This window comes from Eucalyptus grandis, chromosome 2, assembly GCF_016545825.1.
Source record: "Eucalyptus grandis isolate ANBG69807.140 chromosome 2, ASM1654582v1, whole genome shotgun sequence".
Taxonomy (NCBI): Eukaryota; Viridiplantae; Streptophyta; class Magnoliopsida; order Myrtales; family Myrtaceae; genus Eucalyptus; species Eucalyptus grandis.
The window spans coordinates 31948016-31965010 of NC_052613.1; the positions used below are offsets into that span (position 1 = coordinate 31948016).

Below are 16995 nucleotides of genomic sequence, written 5' to 3' on the forward strand. Positions count from 1 at the left end.
TATGCTTTAGAGGGAACTGATGAGGACAGAATCATTTTAGAGGGAACTGATGAGGACAGAATCATCACGTGCTTCTGTCACATTTGCCCAGATAAATAATTGCAAAATGACCATCGCACAAAGACAGACAAAACAAGGCAACAAAAAATCGCAACTTTATCTAGACAACTTGCAATTAAGAAATTGATTAGTTGAGAACTAGTGTATCCTGTTATAGGAAAATGACGAAGAGGGACAGAGATGGCCAGGCATCTCGATCCCCAAGACATTTTCAACTAAAGTCCAGACAGAATTCCGACTTGTTGATGGAGACGATCTCAACATCTTCCTTTCTTTCTTCATTCTAGATGACATGAAAGGAGACGGCACTTATTTTTTAATTTCATTTTTCTTCACTGAACATGCTATTGCAACCTCAACGTCTAATTGATCTCTTCATTTAAAAGAAAATTAATGCTATGGTTGCAAATTGGTCTTTTGTTAATTGACGTTCTCAAATAATTGGTCTTTTTGCTAAAAGATGTTTTAATCAACACTTAGCTTGGGCCAAAAAAGAATAATACTCATGTCAGAGTGAGGGAGCTCACGGCAGAAATTGATTTTCAGATGATGCTAATCTTCAAGGGCCACGTAACCATCTCCTTTACCGGCAACTTTTGCAAGATGTTGAATAGCATGCTTCCAATTATTTTCCTCAACTCAACCAAAAGGCATAATTCTCCAAATTTATGTAAGATGGTCGTATCCTCACTCTTCTATGTTGTTTTTCTGAGTATCATTACTTATTAGTGAAGATAAAGTTCACACACGCCACTATATAACCCTTAGTTGTTACTTGCTATGGTATTTTAATTTACTGTATTCTTTTTGCCCTAATTCAAGACAGCCAAAAAGTTATATTTATCATATTTGAATATCAATTATCTGTTCCATCATTAGGGATCACGTGAAGTTGTGAGGTAGATGGAGCCTCAACAACTTCGGCCGTTTTTAGTTAGATAATGTACTTATCTACAATTCCATGTGCTAAGCATAATAAAATACAAGCATCAAGTCAGGATAACATAAAATATGGTACATTTTATAGTTTACTCGTTTGTTATAAAATCTAGAAAGTTTGGTTAGCATGTGTTAGCATTAGACTCTCTCTCTCTCTAACCCCTCACCCCCAAAAAAAAAGGAAAAAAAAACCCCACATGTTCGAAACTTTTTTTTTTTTTTTTTTTGGGTGAGTCTTCCCACTTAGAAAAAGACCAAGCAGGTTTAAAGCAACGACATCCAATACCCATAATCGACACATACACTTGCTACAATGTCCAATTTTTTATATGTATAATCTACAAATCTACTTGCGCTTTACTTCGAATAAAGCAAATGAAATTTTAGTAAGTTAAGAGCCTGTTAAAGGAATTTTACGTATAGATGAACCAAAGGTGAGGACCCTTAATTAAAGACTTGTACTCACCACCGTTAAAGAAAAACCCAATGACTTTTAGTCAACAATTCTGGTCTCTAATTATAAGCCATGTTTTGAAAATAGCATAACTGGAGTGAGGGCCGGTATGAAATTCCACCAATTCAACCGGCACAACTGTTTACACCGATAGGGTGGAGTATAAAGAATAAAGTAATAACCAATATATGTAATTATAATTTTGAAAAGGAGAAATTGACACTAAAACTTCCTAAATTTTGGCCCAATGTGCAATATTATTTTTGGACTTTTAATTTGCTCAATATGGTCCTTCAACTAATCTTAAATATGCAATGTAGTATCTAAATTTTCGATTTGTTCAATTTAGTCTTTCAACTTTTCATGACAAAGTCAATAGATCATTTAATACTATTAACAAGTTTTCATAATTACACTATTTTTCAGATTTTCAAATATATTTTATGTCACCCATTTTCCTAAATTAAAAAAAAAATGATATCCCTTTTATTATCTTATTACCTTTTTTATGTTATTTTTGCAATTATAAGTCTTAGTGTCTTAAATATTTAGAAATGATACTTTTCCCATCAATTGTAATAGGCCGAATTGTCTAAATGTGTGTGAGTATAGAGACATGCTAATTTTCCAAGTTCACCCTGCTATTTTCAAGACGCAAATAATGCAACTAACAAAAAAGGCAGTTAATCGTGATGTCATACAATCATCATTTTAGAGAAATATAAAATCTTAAGAGAGATAAATATTAATGCCTCTGAAATGAGCTTATATTGCAGTTATCTCACCCATTTTTGTTTCTTTTTCATTTTTTCGAAGTGAAACAAGAGCTGATAGCACATGAGAAGTCGATATATAATGACACACATACAAGGAGTGGCTTCACCGTAAGGATGCAAGGGGAGCGGAGATTTCTTGGGTACAGACTTGTCCGCAAGATGGATGAAGGGCAATCTAGGCTAAACCAGTCCTGATAATATTATAATATAAGCCGACATATCAATACGACGCAAAAACAAGTGGTCACCGGGGTGGAAGAAAACGGTGAGGAACGGAAAAATCATGGAAGAGAAAATGCAATGGAGAAAGATGTCTCGATACCTTCAGCTTCGCCTTGGAACGGCTGGAGGATGAAAGGATTCTTTGCTTAGTCCTTGCAATGGGCCGATGACAGAGAGAGATGAAAACACATAATTGCCGAGAATATATCAAGACCAATATGTCTAAAGGGCAAGCACGTGGTTGGCCATTTTTTATAATGTTTTAACTTAGGACAAGCTGGCATTAGGTAGTCAATACTCTTCCTCGATCAAATACTAAGCCTGACTGATTGGACTGGCAGGTATAAAAAATTTCACAAGCCATGTTCTGCCAAGCAAATCAAGAAAAACAATTAGCGGCCAATAGGTCAATTTGTTGTTCTCAAGAAACCCTACATTGGCGATGTCCAAAAACTCTCTCTCTCTCACACTCGAGCGCGCAACACAAATACCCATGTTCATTGTTCATCAACAAAGAACTTGCGATTAAAAAATTGATTAGTGGAGAAATGTATAATATTAGAGGGAAATGATGCGGACAGAAGACGACACGTGGTTCTCTCCAACTTGACCATAAAAATAATTGCAAATCACCGACGGACACACACAAACAAAACAAAGCAACCAAAAATCGTATCTTCATCAATACCACTTGCAATTAAGAAATCAATTAGTTGAGAAATGGTGTGTGATATTGTAAGGAGATGATGAAGGAGGGACAGATATCACCAAGTATCTCGATCTCCATGAAGACATTCTCAACCCAAGCTGAGACGTAACCCGTCATTCAGACTTGTCGACAGCAACGACCTCAACGTATTTGTCTTTCCTCATTCTTGATGGCATGGACACTTGTTTTTCTTCTTTTTCATTGACCCCGCTGTTGTGACTTAAGACATAACAAGTTGTTAACAGAAGGTGTTGGCTAGTGGTCACGGTGGGTTGGAGTGTTATTTGAAGTTCTCACGTAATATGTGGGCCAAATCCAAAAAAAAGACAAAAAATCGTGTATATATCATAAAAGGGATAAAATTAGTCTCCTATCTAAATATCCTAATATATGCATGTACTCTTCCTCGATGGACAAAAATGACCACTATTATCTTTACCAAGCAGCCTACATGCCAAAAGGCACTTATCTGGTAAGCTGATTTGGCCTTTTTCCATAAAAGAAAAAGTACAAAAAATAAAATCAATGATTTTATACTCAAAACGCTAGGATTTTGAAAGAAAAAAATGAACAGAATCTTGAAGTAAAAGCAAATGTCGCAATTTCCTCCTTTCTTCCTTTCAATTTGTAGAGACATTACAAACAAAAACAAAATCACACTGAAGAAGAACAATATCTGAAGGGAAAAAAATTTATGAATCGGACGTAATACCTACAAAACAACTCATAGCATTGGTTGGACGGTTTTAAAAGATACAAAGGAGCAACCCTCGATGCACTTCGAATTTGAATGTACAAGATTCGGTTTAGGATGGGCGACTAAAAGCGCGCAAGCGTGACCAACCGTTGTCTTTGGGATTCAGAGATCAATCAATGGCTTCCTCACCTTTATCAAGGCAAGGCTTTCAAGCGATCGTGATGGTGATCACCAGCACCACTCATGTCATTCCTATAAGCCGGTTTCTGATTGCAGCCATTGTTCTACTTTTATGTCTTTTTTTTTATGCTATTTTTTTTTTCCCTTTTGCCCAAATGCGACGAAGTTAATAACCCAATTCAGATCATAAACATGACTTGCGAGGCCTATTGATGAAATGCTTGATGAGCTCATTTATCTTAAGTTTCCAATAGACAAAATTCAGCTAAAGTATATGATGCATGGTGACAATCAATTGACTCAAACATGCAGAAAATTAAAGATTGAATCAAGGGAGATCCATTGATGGGCAACAACCTTCACTAAGGAATCGAAAGCATGCAAATCATTCCTACGGTGGCGTGCCGGTCCAGACATAATAACATGCTATCGCGACTTGGAGATGGCAAGTTAGCGGCAAAGAGCATTGGGGCATAGTGGCCATGATGGAATGGAGTCACTTGTAAAGTTATGATATAACTGGTGGGTTAGAGTTAATACAGTATTTTTCCGAGTCTGATTTTTTTATCATATCTCTCATCCTTAATATAAAAAATGAAAAAATGAAAAAGCTGATTTTTCCACATCAAATATTTTTCTATTAAATGAAATGGGATACTTGAACTTTTAAAAGTCAGACTAATCCACATGAATGAATGTAAATCACCAAATTTATGTACATCGGGATTATCGAATAAATTTTGAAAGCAGTTTCATAGGGTGTTTGCGGTTCCTAAAAGCTGAACGAATCCATAGCTAATCCACTGAAGGTCGAACAAAAAAAGAAAGAAAAACATCTTTGTTTCTCGGAACACTTTGAAAGTATGCGCAATACCAGTGTACTTGTTAAGTTGGAGAAACATTTCATCCAGAAAGGAGTTATGAAGCAAGTAAAAAGTCAAAATATCTTTGCAATTTAAACTCGTAGGAGGGCAAATTGGACAGCATAAGAAAACTTTTAAACCAATTAATGGTCAAGCTTCGGCAATTGATAAAATTATGGTCTCGAGAAATGCACCAGCTACCTCAATAATGAGCCGAGTCAGATGCAACTCAAAACTCTGATGTTTGGCGAATTAGAATTGTTTGCAATTATCAAAGTTGCACTAATTGAGTGCAATTCACGTACCCACCCGTTTCTTAAAATGCACTGAATATTTAGAAAACCTACTATTCCTTCTTGTCCAAATTTATTGATGGAAAACACATGCATAAGGAGGTCAATGCACTTGGGCCAAAAAAAAAAAAAAAGAAGAGGAAGGTTTAAGCATGTTTTCCAAAGATAAATTTGGACAAGAAAGAATTGTAGGTTTCAAAGACAGTGCATTTTAAGAAACGGGGTTGTACGTGAATTGCACTCAATTAGTGCATCTTTGATCAATGCAAACAACTCCAATTTGGACAATCATCAGAGTTTTGAATTGCATCTGACTCAGTCCATCATTGAGATTAGTGATGTATTTCCTAAACTTGGGATTTCCCGAATAAGGTGCACCTGCGCCTTTATAAAATGAGAAAAACATTGGGTGCTTGGTGTGATCACTCAAATCATTTGAGTGCTTGATTTGATCACTACCCTTAGATCCCAATTAAAAAAAAAAAAAAGCCCCAGGAGGTTGAAAGTTGGCAATACAAATCAATCCATGGCCCACTGAAGAGTTTGCCTTTTTTTTTTTTTTAATAGGTAAATACATTTTGAAGCATTCCTTTATTGAGTGAACATATAAGGTGAAAAATAATGCCACATTTGACATTTGAGTTAAGGTAGAATCACTGATCTATATTCAAACTCTTTTCGATCTCACTCGGCTCTGGAAACGGAGTTTAAAGCACTCACCTACACCCTTGATCACCTGCTGAGTTGGCATCTACAAGACCGCAAGATCGAGCTTGAAACGGACTGCCTTATTCTCATAGAAGCTGTGCGGAATGAAGGATCGACGCCATGGGAGCTTCGCTCGCTGCAAGCGGAGGCTGTCTTTTTGCTTTCACGGTTTCCTAACCTAATGCTGAATCACTGTAGGCAAGAAGCGAATAGGGTTGCCGACTGGGCCGCGAAGGCCCACAGCAATGCTTTCTCGGCCTAGAACTGGCTTTTTAACCCCCTTGCTGCTTTGCTTGATCTCTTGGTCGCGGATACTATTGCTTCAGGGTGTAATTTACCGGTTATATAAATATGAAAGTTTTATTTTGACCCAAAAAAAAATCATTATCAAAGGAGGAGCTCATGTATCATTTGGCACGGTTGGCCCTGGTTCAATAGACTCACACTTTAAGAGGGAGAGTATTTAGTGTAAATGTGAGATGGGAAATAAAGAAAATCTCACACTAGATATTTAGGGAAAATTCCAAATAAGGACCCGAAGTGAATCTATTTTCTCAAATAACGACTCAAAGTAAACTCTGTGTCAGATAAGGACCCGAAGTAAACTCATTGTCTCGAATAAGGATCCGAAGTAAATTTTATGTCAAATAAGGACTCGAAATAATCAACTTAATTTCTATTGAGGACCTTAGCTCACTGGCAAACATTTTCCGGCGATTAAAATAGGGGTAATTTTGTCAGAAATTTATGATTGGAAAAAAGGGAAAATTCTAAATTAATTAAGTTTAGGTTATTCATGTAAATGTTTATGTTTTCTTCTTTCTTCTCCCTTGCACCTCAACCAAATCACTGCCCGATCATCGTCGCAACTCGATTCTCGTCGCTCCTCGCCCTGCTCGATTATGGTCGCTTCTCACCTGCCCCTTGCAAGCATCGGTCGATTGTTCACCATCGTCTCTTCTTTCTATTGGCAGCCTCTTGTAAATTTTGTCAAGACGGCTCCCTGCGCTGGTAAGCTCGGCAGAGTCACGGAGGCGATGGCCATGGGAATTTGCACCGCAGAGAACGCTCCCTTGGGGCCGTACTGTCCCTCCTCTCTCTCCTTTGTTGCGGTCCCGCTCCCGGTTCTTGCTCAGGGGTCGCCGGTACTCGTTTGCTCTAGGTCAGAGCCGAGACGGTTCCAAGGTCTCTGCTTTTCTTTCGATACAATCTCTGTTTTGAGAAATTCCGTCTGGCTGTTTGTTTTTGCTGTACTTGTAGCTGATTGGATCGCTAAAAGGCCAATGTTTTGTGTCTCTGTGCATAAAGTCCGTGTTTCTGTGTGTATGTGTGTGTTCGGCACTGGCACTTAGGTGTTTGCTGGGTTATCATCTCATAGTTGCCGTTGTTGTGCTTTCGCCATTGCAACTTTGGCAGAAATTGTTACTTGTTCACTCGTGCGCGCGCGCGTATTGTAGTTTTGTGGTGATTTTTGGCCTGGAAATTTTAGGATGACAGGACAGTGCGGTTCTTGCTGTGCTGTTGGATTTGAGGTTCTCGGGCCGAAGTAGATGTAATTGCGTATCTACGTTCTCTTTTTCGTATCCACACTACAAGTTGGCTTGTGCAATCTTGAGTGAAATGCTAGAGTATTCAAAGTATTTTAGGCAGGCAGGAAAACTTTTGAGGACAGGCTTTGGAGCAGTCATCCCTGTGGTTTGGTAATTAAGTTGTTTCTTTTTGATAACTATAACCCAACTGCTTTGCTAGTCAAGCAAAAAAAGAAAAAAAGAAAATTTTGAAGGGACCTAATAAGAGAAGGAAAATCTGGATGACCGGAGGTAGGGATGATATTGCTAAGACAACGGGATTTGCAATTGATTTGTGATATTATAGATAAAATCAAAACTCCGGCTGTCAGTCTGTGGTGATTAGTTATGAATTCAACAAGTATTGGCTGATTTCTTGTTAAATATGGTGAGACATGCTCCATCTCTAGAAGGTTGGGTGGAGATTCACATTCATCCAAGTTTGAAGCAAACTGCTAAAGGACTAACTCTTGTGCACGAGGAATTTAATTTTCCTTTGATAGGTTTCTATCTGTTTTGAGGATGTTCTGTGGATAATGCATTGTCCTATTTGGAGATGGTTACTTGATATGGCTTGCTTTTTAAAATTTTTGTCTCTATTGACTCTAAAGCACCACTTAATTCTATCAAAACAAAGTTTTTACATTGAGCTCGAAACTTATCATACTAATGAACCAAATCCCTCAAATCCTTCATTTCTTTGGTTTTTATGAAATAATTTGTGACTTCACATAAAAAAAAAATTGAACCTAATTCAACTGTCCTATATTTTGTGGTGATCTAATATTCATTGGTAAATGATAAGCAACTATCTTCTCATCACTTATCAGGGTTCTTTATTTTTATGAATTCAGGCTTATGTGATGCAAGACGATGGATTGATCTCAATGCTACTGTGAGAGAAGTTGTTTACTACACAGCTCAACTACAATTGCCAAACTCCATACCAGTATCTGAGAAGAGGGAAATGGCAAAAATGGCAATAGGGTAATGGGACTGCAAGTGCCATGGACATAAAAATTTGAGGTTGAGGGACCAAAGGACTAAGTGATGGTCAAAAGAGAAGAGCTAGCATTTGCCTGAAGCTTGTCACCTGCTTGGAGCTTCTCTTCCTTGACGAAACCAACCAGTGGACTCGACCATCCTATTATGTTGTGAGCAGAATAACCATCTTTGACCAAAGAGATGGAACCCAAAGAACTATAATCGCATCAATTCATTAGCTCAGTAGTGGAGTCTTTCAACTTTTATTGGGTGCTTTAGATTGGTTGTAGTAGAGGATGGGATGTGATAACTGCATATGATCAGTGGGAGTTTGTTTTGTAAATTCAATTGTTTCTTCTCTTTCTTGTAGCGTTGTGCGCGTTATGTGTGCACATTTTACAGTTGTAAACTCAATTTGTTATCTCTTTTTGTAATGGAGGTATTGAAGTTCAATCAACTCAAGTGTTCAATGATGAATTAATGATGATGCTTTTTGGTACTACAAGCTGTATTTGGTTTCATTTGAGTCAGATATTCTATATTTTGTTGTGTATAGAGCTCAAGCTTTGACAGAGCCCATTAACGTTCTATATTTTTCTTCGGCCTATACTATAGTGCATTTTAATTGAGTGTGTTGTTAGACTGCTGTGTTCGTTGCTCTTCGCAGGTCTTTTTTTTTTATGCTATTGTTTTATATTTTCTTTTTTCTCGTTGGATTGATAAGCTCACGTAGATTTGTTGTGAGTACCACCATATTACAATGAAGTGCTGGGACATTCCATAGCAAAGTAAATAGCACTAGATAAACTTGAATTGAGACATCCCAACACAAGAAATCTTTTCAACAAAATTTATCTACACATATTTTAAGATGCTTCCAAAATAGATCCATCCATATCAACCAACGGTAAAACAAAAAGAGTTTGTGTTTATTGGTCTTGATGCTCTTGTGTATCTCCAAAAAAGCTGCTCATCTTTGGCCACTTAAAAGTTGAAATCCTTACATCCTTCTCTTTACCTGCGCTTGAAACACAAAATAAATCATTAGTTAAAATAAAGTCAAGTATAAGTAAGAATAGTTTTATGACCAAGTCAAGCATAAATAACTACCTTTATCTTCTCTCTTCCCATAGATAATATTGAGCTTGAAATTGTGCCAAAAATTGACGCAAGCAATTCCTTGATCTCAAGTTAACATGTTGGGTCTGAGGGATTGCTTTCTACCATATCTTGTGAACATGAGGCAACCATAAAATCTACTGGGGCTGATGCTGCTGCTACTGATGCTATTGATGCTACTAGTGGATTCTTACAATGATACTTGTTATGGCCTAAACCACCACATTTTCCACAAGTAATTGTGGTATTTTGTCTCTTCAACTTTGTTCCCACCGGCTCTTGCACAACTTTTTTCTTTCTTGCCTTCAAATTTCTATCAGTTGTTTCATTCACTTTTTGTTCTTTGTTTCTTCTTTCTACCAACTTGCTTGGGCACATCCAGTGGGAGTAATGGCTCTCTAGCAGGTCACGTGTCTTTAGAATCTACAACATGCACAACATGGCTATATATTTGCATGAATGTTTTCTTACTAAAACTTGTGTGAACCCATTTTTCAGGTTCTTCCCTCATGTATATAAGAGCCACCATAGCATGACAACAAGGAATCCCACTGATGTCCCATCTTCTACAGCTACAAGATCTATGTCTAATATTAACAACTCTGTTGTCTCCATATGGCCCACTTAATTCAAATTCATCCTCTCCATTCCAAGTTGGAATCCATGATGTCGAAAACTAATTTTGAAGATCTAATATCTTCTGGATATTAGGACAAATCACACCAGTGTATTTGGTCATCCCATCCCTTTGCTTATGAATTCTCTCCATAAGCTACGCTCTTATAGTTTCAAGCATTGTGATGATAGGCTCGTCCCTTGCATCAATGATGCTTTTGTTGAAACTTTCACACCAGTTGTTCAAGGAAATGTCACATTTTGAACTTGTCCTAAAGTAGGACTTGCTCCATTGCACTTTGGAGGCCTGCAGGATAACCAATCATAAGCTTTCTCGTCAATTGCCTTCAGTTGTGCCATTGCCAAGTCAAAATCACATACTCTAGTTGCCATGGCAACCTTCCAAAGAAGCTTTTTAAGTTTTACTCCTTTGTGATGTAGTTTAAAGTTTTCATAAATATGCCTTAAGCAAAATCTATGTGCTTGCACTAATCCCTTTTGTTTGTCACACAAAAAAGTCTAGTACTTTGAATTTTCAAGGTCCATAATTCCCAAGTCTTCTGCAATCAAACTAATAAACCAGTGCCATGTCTTATATGTTTCTTGTCCGACAACTACCCATGCAAAGGGATATATCTGATTGTTGCCATCTACGCCCATTGCTACTAGAAGTATCCCCTTATAGCCTAATGACAAATGGCAACCATCGAATCCCACAAAGCGCCTACATCCTTCTACAAAGCCCCTCCTTAATGCATCCAAACAAATGTAGACTCCCCTAAACTTGATTTGGTCTTGACATTGCTCAGTCTTCATTATACATGTGGATCCTGGGTTGGCATTAAGAAGTGCCTGGTAATAACTCCTAAGCATCCAAAATTGCTCCTCCTCATTCCCTGTGATCATACTCATTGCTATTGCCCTAGCTCTATAAACCATTGTCCTTGACAACTTCAAAACATTCTTAAACTCCACTATTTTTTTCATTGAAGCACTTGGCCATGTAGGATTGTTTCTCAGCCTATCACAGTACTTATTCGCTAGTTATTTAGTACTTAACTGAGGAACTTGTAGTGTTCTATTACATGTATGTACTGAGTTGAAGGTTTTAACTTGTAAAGTATGCTCCCTTTGCACTTTAGAGGCATATATGAGCCAATCATAGTCTTCCGAGCACACTACCTGTCACGCCCCGATCCTCAGGCACGCACACATCCGTCTCACTTGGTCGATTTTATAAAGCGATATCCCGGGACAATGTATCGCCGACCCTTTTAATTTTTAAGCACATGCGGACGCGATTAAAATCCCCAGACAATAAAACGATGGGATAGAAAAGCGGGGCCATATTTTTCATATTGAAATTTATAACCAAACTTTTATACAAACCACAATTCACTTCATAACTATTCACATCAAAACGGAGATCTCAAAAGAAGACGAAACTTAGACGAGGCGGGCCGTACTCAAGACCCCTCTCGGGATTGTCTTCTTCTTCCAAAATCATTTTCTTCAGATCTCACCTCCGAGTTCTCCTTCTCGGATTCCTCCTCCTCGCTCTTCGGCGGGGTCCGAAATGGTTTTCCCAACCGGGATGAGACTACGTCTCGGCGAGTTCTACCCCACTAAGCCCGATTAGTAAACTATTATACTAAAGGCTGCCTAAACACGCACGGGCGGAGGACTTACCTTGGCCTCGGATCCCCACCGCAAGTCGGTACAATTCATAATAGGCACCCAAGCAATCATATCACCGATCGAAGCATCGATCAAATCGACCTAGTCGATTATATTCCAACAAGACCACTCACGGTCATTCCCATTCAGTCAATCAATTCACATCAAATCAAAGCATCGACCTAGTCGATTACATGTCAAACAAATCACTCTCCACGAGAGGAGTATCTAAAAGCGAGGCCACGTGCATTCTCTAGGACGACATTCCAAGTCTCCGAGTTCACGTGCCTCGAACCTGGGCCCACGTGCATTCTCTCGGGCGACCCTTTTCGCCAAAGTGATGCATCAAGTCACCGAGACCACGTGCCCTTTTAGATGCCCGGGCCCACGTGCATTCTCTTAGGTGCATCTCACCAAAGCGATGCATCATTCGCCGAGACCACGTGCCCTTTTAGATGCCATTCCGGAATCTTTGGACCCACGTGCATTCTCTAAGGTGCATCTCACCAAAGCGATGCATCAATTCGCCGAGACCACGTGTCCTTTTAGATGCTAAATCCTGTCATCGAGCCACGTGCATTCTCCAGGACGACATACCGAGTCTCCGAGCCACGTGCATTCTCTCGGGCGACCTTTTCGCCAAAGTGACATATTCAACCACCGAACTCACGTGCATTTTCCAGGTGACATTCCAATTCACCGAGCCACGTGTCCTCTTTGCGGTGGTTACCAGTTCACTTTCAATATCGACAACCAATGCCCAACGATTTCTCAATCAAATAAATAAATCAACTCAACAAAACATTATAAATGCTGAATAAACATACTTGGCCATTCACCAATCAATACTCAATCAAATAATTAAATTAACTCAACAAAGCATTATAAATACTGAATCAACATACTTGGCCATTCACCAATCGATAATTCAATCTCAATCGATTCCAATCAATTTAGGGTAAATCCTAAAATATCACAATTTATTCAATTCCATACAACGTGGAGCTCAAATAAACAAACGGACTGCACCACGACGATCAGCACGAGATTTCGGTCGTCGGCCATCAAAATCTTAATTTCCGAAAAATAATTAATTTATTTATTAATTTCGAAAATTAAATAATTAATATTAAAAATTCAATTTAGCTCAAAATAAAGCCCGATTACATAAACGGACTTCACCACAGTCATCAGCACAATATTCCGGCCCCGGGCCATCTCAGTTGAATTTTCAGAAAATAAATAATTATTTAATGAAATTCCGAAAATTAATAATTAAATACTAAAAATATCCACTTAGGCCCGAAAAGCCTAATTGGAGCCCACTAAGGGTCGGGAAAAATCGAAGCACTTCCAATAATTAGTAGACCACGTCTACTTGCTAATTGCGCAATCAATTTATTTAAATCGCATCACAATTGACTAATAATTGCTAATTTATTCTAATCTAACAACCTAAACATAATTAATTAAATCTAAACCAGCTTAAAGCATAATTAGCCACTAATCCTGGATTAGTGAGATTACTCACCAAATCGCCCGCAAATCGGATCAATCCGACGGCGGCGACGCGAGGAACGATTGTTCCCAAAGCGACTCACGGATCCGGGGCCCGGAAACGGCCCAAAAGCGGGCCCGAAGATGCTGAAACCCACTTCGTGGGTCTTGCTGGTTGCGGCTGAACAGAGCAGCTCCGGCGGCTAGGGCGGCGGGGGAAGGTTGGCAGAGGGTGAGGGAGTCGCGGGGGAGGTCCGGCGAGGTTGGCGGTGGCCGGAGGTGGCCGGAGATGGGCTGGTCGGTGCGGAACAGAGACGAAACAGGGCTGGGCCGAGCTGGATTGCGCGGCCTGGGCGCACGCGGACGGCGGCGAGCGCACGGGCGCGGGCGGCGGTGCGGCGGTGCGGCGAGCGGGACGAGCGGCAAGCGGCTGAGGGGCGAGCTACAGCTTCTGGTTCGCTCGGCGTGGAGAAAAGAAGGAGAAGAAGAAAGAAGAAAAGGGGGTTCGGTCGAGCGTGCAGAGGAAGAAAGAAGAGAGAGGAGAGAAAAGAGAGAGATAAGGGTGTGGGGTTTTGACTAGTCAAAGAAGAGAGAGATAAAGTGGGCGGTGGGGAATTCGCACGAGGGGGAAAGGGAGAGGAGAGAGAAGAGAGAAAGAAAAGAAAGAAAAGAAAAGAGAGGGAGAGAGAGGAAAAAGAAAAGGAAATGTATAATTCCTTATTTCAATTTTCCTTTTCCTTTCTCTTTTCTTTTGGGCTTCAAATTTTCTTCCGATAATTTCTTTATTGAAATTTCGGACCGTCGATAAATTGACGAGCGATGAGACAGGATCCTAAAAATAAGAATTATGACGCGCTTAAAATTCGATTCCCGAAATCGAGTTGATTTCGTGGTTAAAAATCGATCGAACGTGATTTTAGCTCAATCCAACCAATTAGGTAGCTTTTAGGGATTTTACAGCTGATACATCCCTTAACGGCTTCACCCAATAGGTTAGTTAACTCGTGAGTGATCGGCTCGAGAAAAAGGCCATAGGCACGTCGACGAAATGCCCATTTCACTTTATCGAAACGGGGTCGAATTTCAGGATGTCACACTACCCTCAACTTATTAGGTGTATTTTTAACAAACCTCACATTTCTCCCATTTTTTATGGCATGGTTCCTAACAGCTTCTCTAAATTCATTCGCATTACTAAAGCACATCCCCAACTTGAAGGTAGGATTTTCCATATCAACCTCTGCATTGAACTCAGGATGCATATACTCATTTTCACTATTCTTGTTCAAGAAATCGACATTATCAGCTAACACATCTACATATAGACTGATATCTCCAATCTCCATATCCCTCTCCATTGAACCATCATCGTCTACACATCTAGCTCATATATTTAACTCATCAAGATCAATAAAGGGAAACCCATCTTCTTCAGCACCCTCAGCATCCATACCACGCCTTCTATTATACATAGAATAGTTCACTTCTTCACATCCCTCAACTGGTGAAAAGTGGAAGCAAAAAATAACATCAATATACTCTTATGCATAATATGCATTAGGGAAAAACAAAACAAAAACTATAAAAAAAATTGCAATACATTTGTACCACACTACTATTGATGAAAGAAAATTAGTCATGCTAGTGACCATGTACCACACTTTTATTAGATACCATTTGTCACCAAAAAAAAAATTGTGCATTATTGACTTAAAATGTTTTTTGTGCTAATGATTTGGTAATACACATTAGGACTCATGCGGGCACGAAAATGCTACTGCTATGGTGACATACCATATCCTAAGTATGGTCCTTCGTAGTAAGAGCATCATCAAAAACCTGCACCTTTTATTAGTGATTTTTCCTTGGTATGGTCAATGTATTATAGCTCATAAAACATCAAAAACTAACATTTAGATTTTAGGACATGCCATGAGCTCTAGCTATTAACGATAAAGTATACACCAAAAAAATAGAAACAATGGAAAAGCATTAAAAAATTGCAAAAAAGAGACCAACGCCACTAGCACATAGGATCACAACACAGCATATCCAATTAAAAAAATCATAGTGGACGCAACTCATATGCATTGATTCGGACAAAATGAGACATTCACTCAAAAATCCATCAAAACAGATAAAAACAATACTATAAAACAGAACTCTCTTGTACCATCACTGTCGTCGCTGCCATCCGTGTGATATTCCATCACATGCCCACACCTTGTCGCCATGTTGCTTCAATGAGCCACGAACACTTTCTATTCGACGAACGAATGATTGGGTACACCAATTTGAACGAAACTAACCACGGTTGAACGTGAGTGCAAATTGAAATAAATGGAAAACCTGGAAAAAGATGATGGAAAATTGGGCTTTATACACAAGCTTTGTCTACATTTTGCCAGTTTAACGTGAGTGAATTAGTGAATTCTAAGACAGAAAAACTAACCTTGATTGATGGGGAGGTGGGCCTGCTTGAGCTTTGTGCTTTGTGCAAGGGAAAATTGGAGGATTTGCAGTGTACTGCGAAGGCCTACTTTGATGCGGCTACTGAGAACGTCAAACGGTTAGCACAGGACTTTGTCACTGAGATGGACCACGACCGCAACGGCGTCATGTGCCTCTCGGAGTTTCTTTCCTTCACGAAGGTCAAAGGCTATGTGAGGATGAGCAACCCTTACTTGTTCAAGGAGCTGAACGCGAGTGGCACAGGAAAGCTTAGCTTCGACAAGGCCATCACGTTTTTCTACATTGCCATGAGCGCTAGGCCTCTATGTGATGGGTGTGGGTGCCTCGCACTGGGGATGTTCTTCACGTGTGTGAAGTGCTTCAAGGATGCCGGTGAGGCCAAGACGTTCAATCTATGTAGCGATTGCTTCTCCCATGGGGATACCGTAGAAAACCTAGGGTTTTTTTTTTTTTTTCCGTTTTAGGATTTGTTAATTTTATCCTAGATTTTTTTTTGGACAAAATTGTCCAAACTCCGGTTGTCGGAAATGTCACATGCTTGATAGCCGGCAAATATTTGGTTGACCAGTAAGCTCGGGTCCTTATTTGGAATTGATTCAACCACTTTGGGTCCTTATTCGAGATAATAAGTTTACTTTGGGTCCTTATCTGACACAGAGTTCACTTTGAGTCCTTATTTGAGAAAATTGATCTACTTCGGGTCCTTATTTGGAATTTTCCCAGATATTTATAGTAAGAAGGGCTCGGAGCAATTGATGTTACTTTTCAGCACGTAAATTATCACAAAGTGGTCCATGTTTATTAGGAGGAAAGGAAGTCTACCAAAAAGTGTGCACCAAATAAAATTGGATGGCATCACCGCAATAAATTGGGTTATCAACTTTCATTCCTCATAATTATGCTCTATATTTTAACAAAGGCACGGCATCATTTAATTGGCTAATTCAAGATCTTACTATCTTCCGTGTCAAGAAAAATGGGTATGTACCACTTTTATTCATAAGATTAAACGGAAGCTAAAGGTCAAAAGACTTAATTTATCAACATCACTTTGCAGTATAGTCATATCCTCGCTTATTTTCCATTTTTCCTAGTGTCATTACTTAGAAGTGAAGATGAAGCTCACACAGGCCACCCCAAAAATCCTCTTGTTATTTTAATA

General features: G+C 39.1%; 1 long non-coding RNA gene across 1 annotated transcript; it reads right to left on the reverse strand.

Moving 5' to 3' along the window:
- Positions 1 to 9252: 9252 nt before the first annotated feature.
- LOC108956246 lies at positions 9253 to 9736 on the reverse strand. Its single transcript, XR_005547992.1, has 2 exons — positions 9564 to 9736; positions 9253 to 9471 (listed from the first exon to the last, which is right to left on the reverse strand). It is a non-coding gene; the product is annotated as an uncharacterized LOC108956246 (long non-coding RNA).
- Positions 9737 to 16995: the final 7259 nt, after the last annotated feature.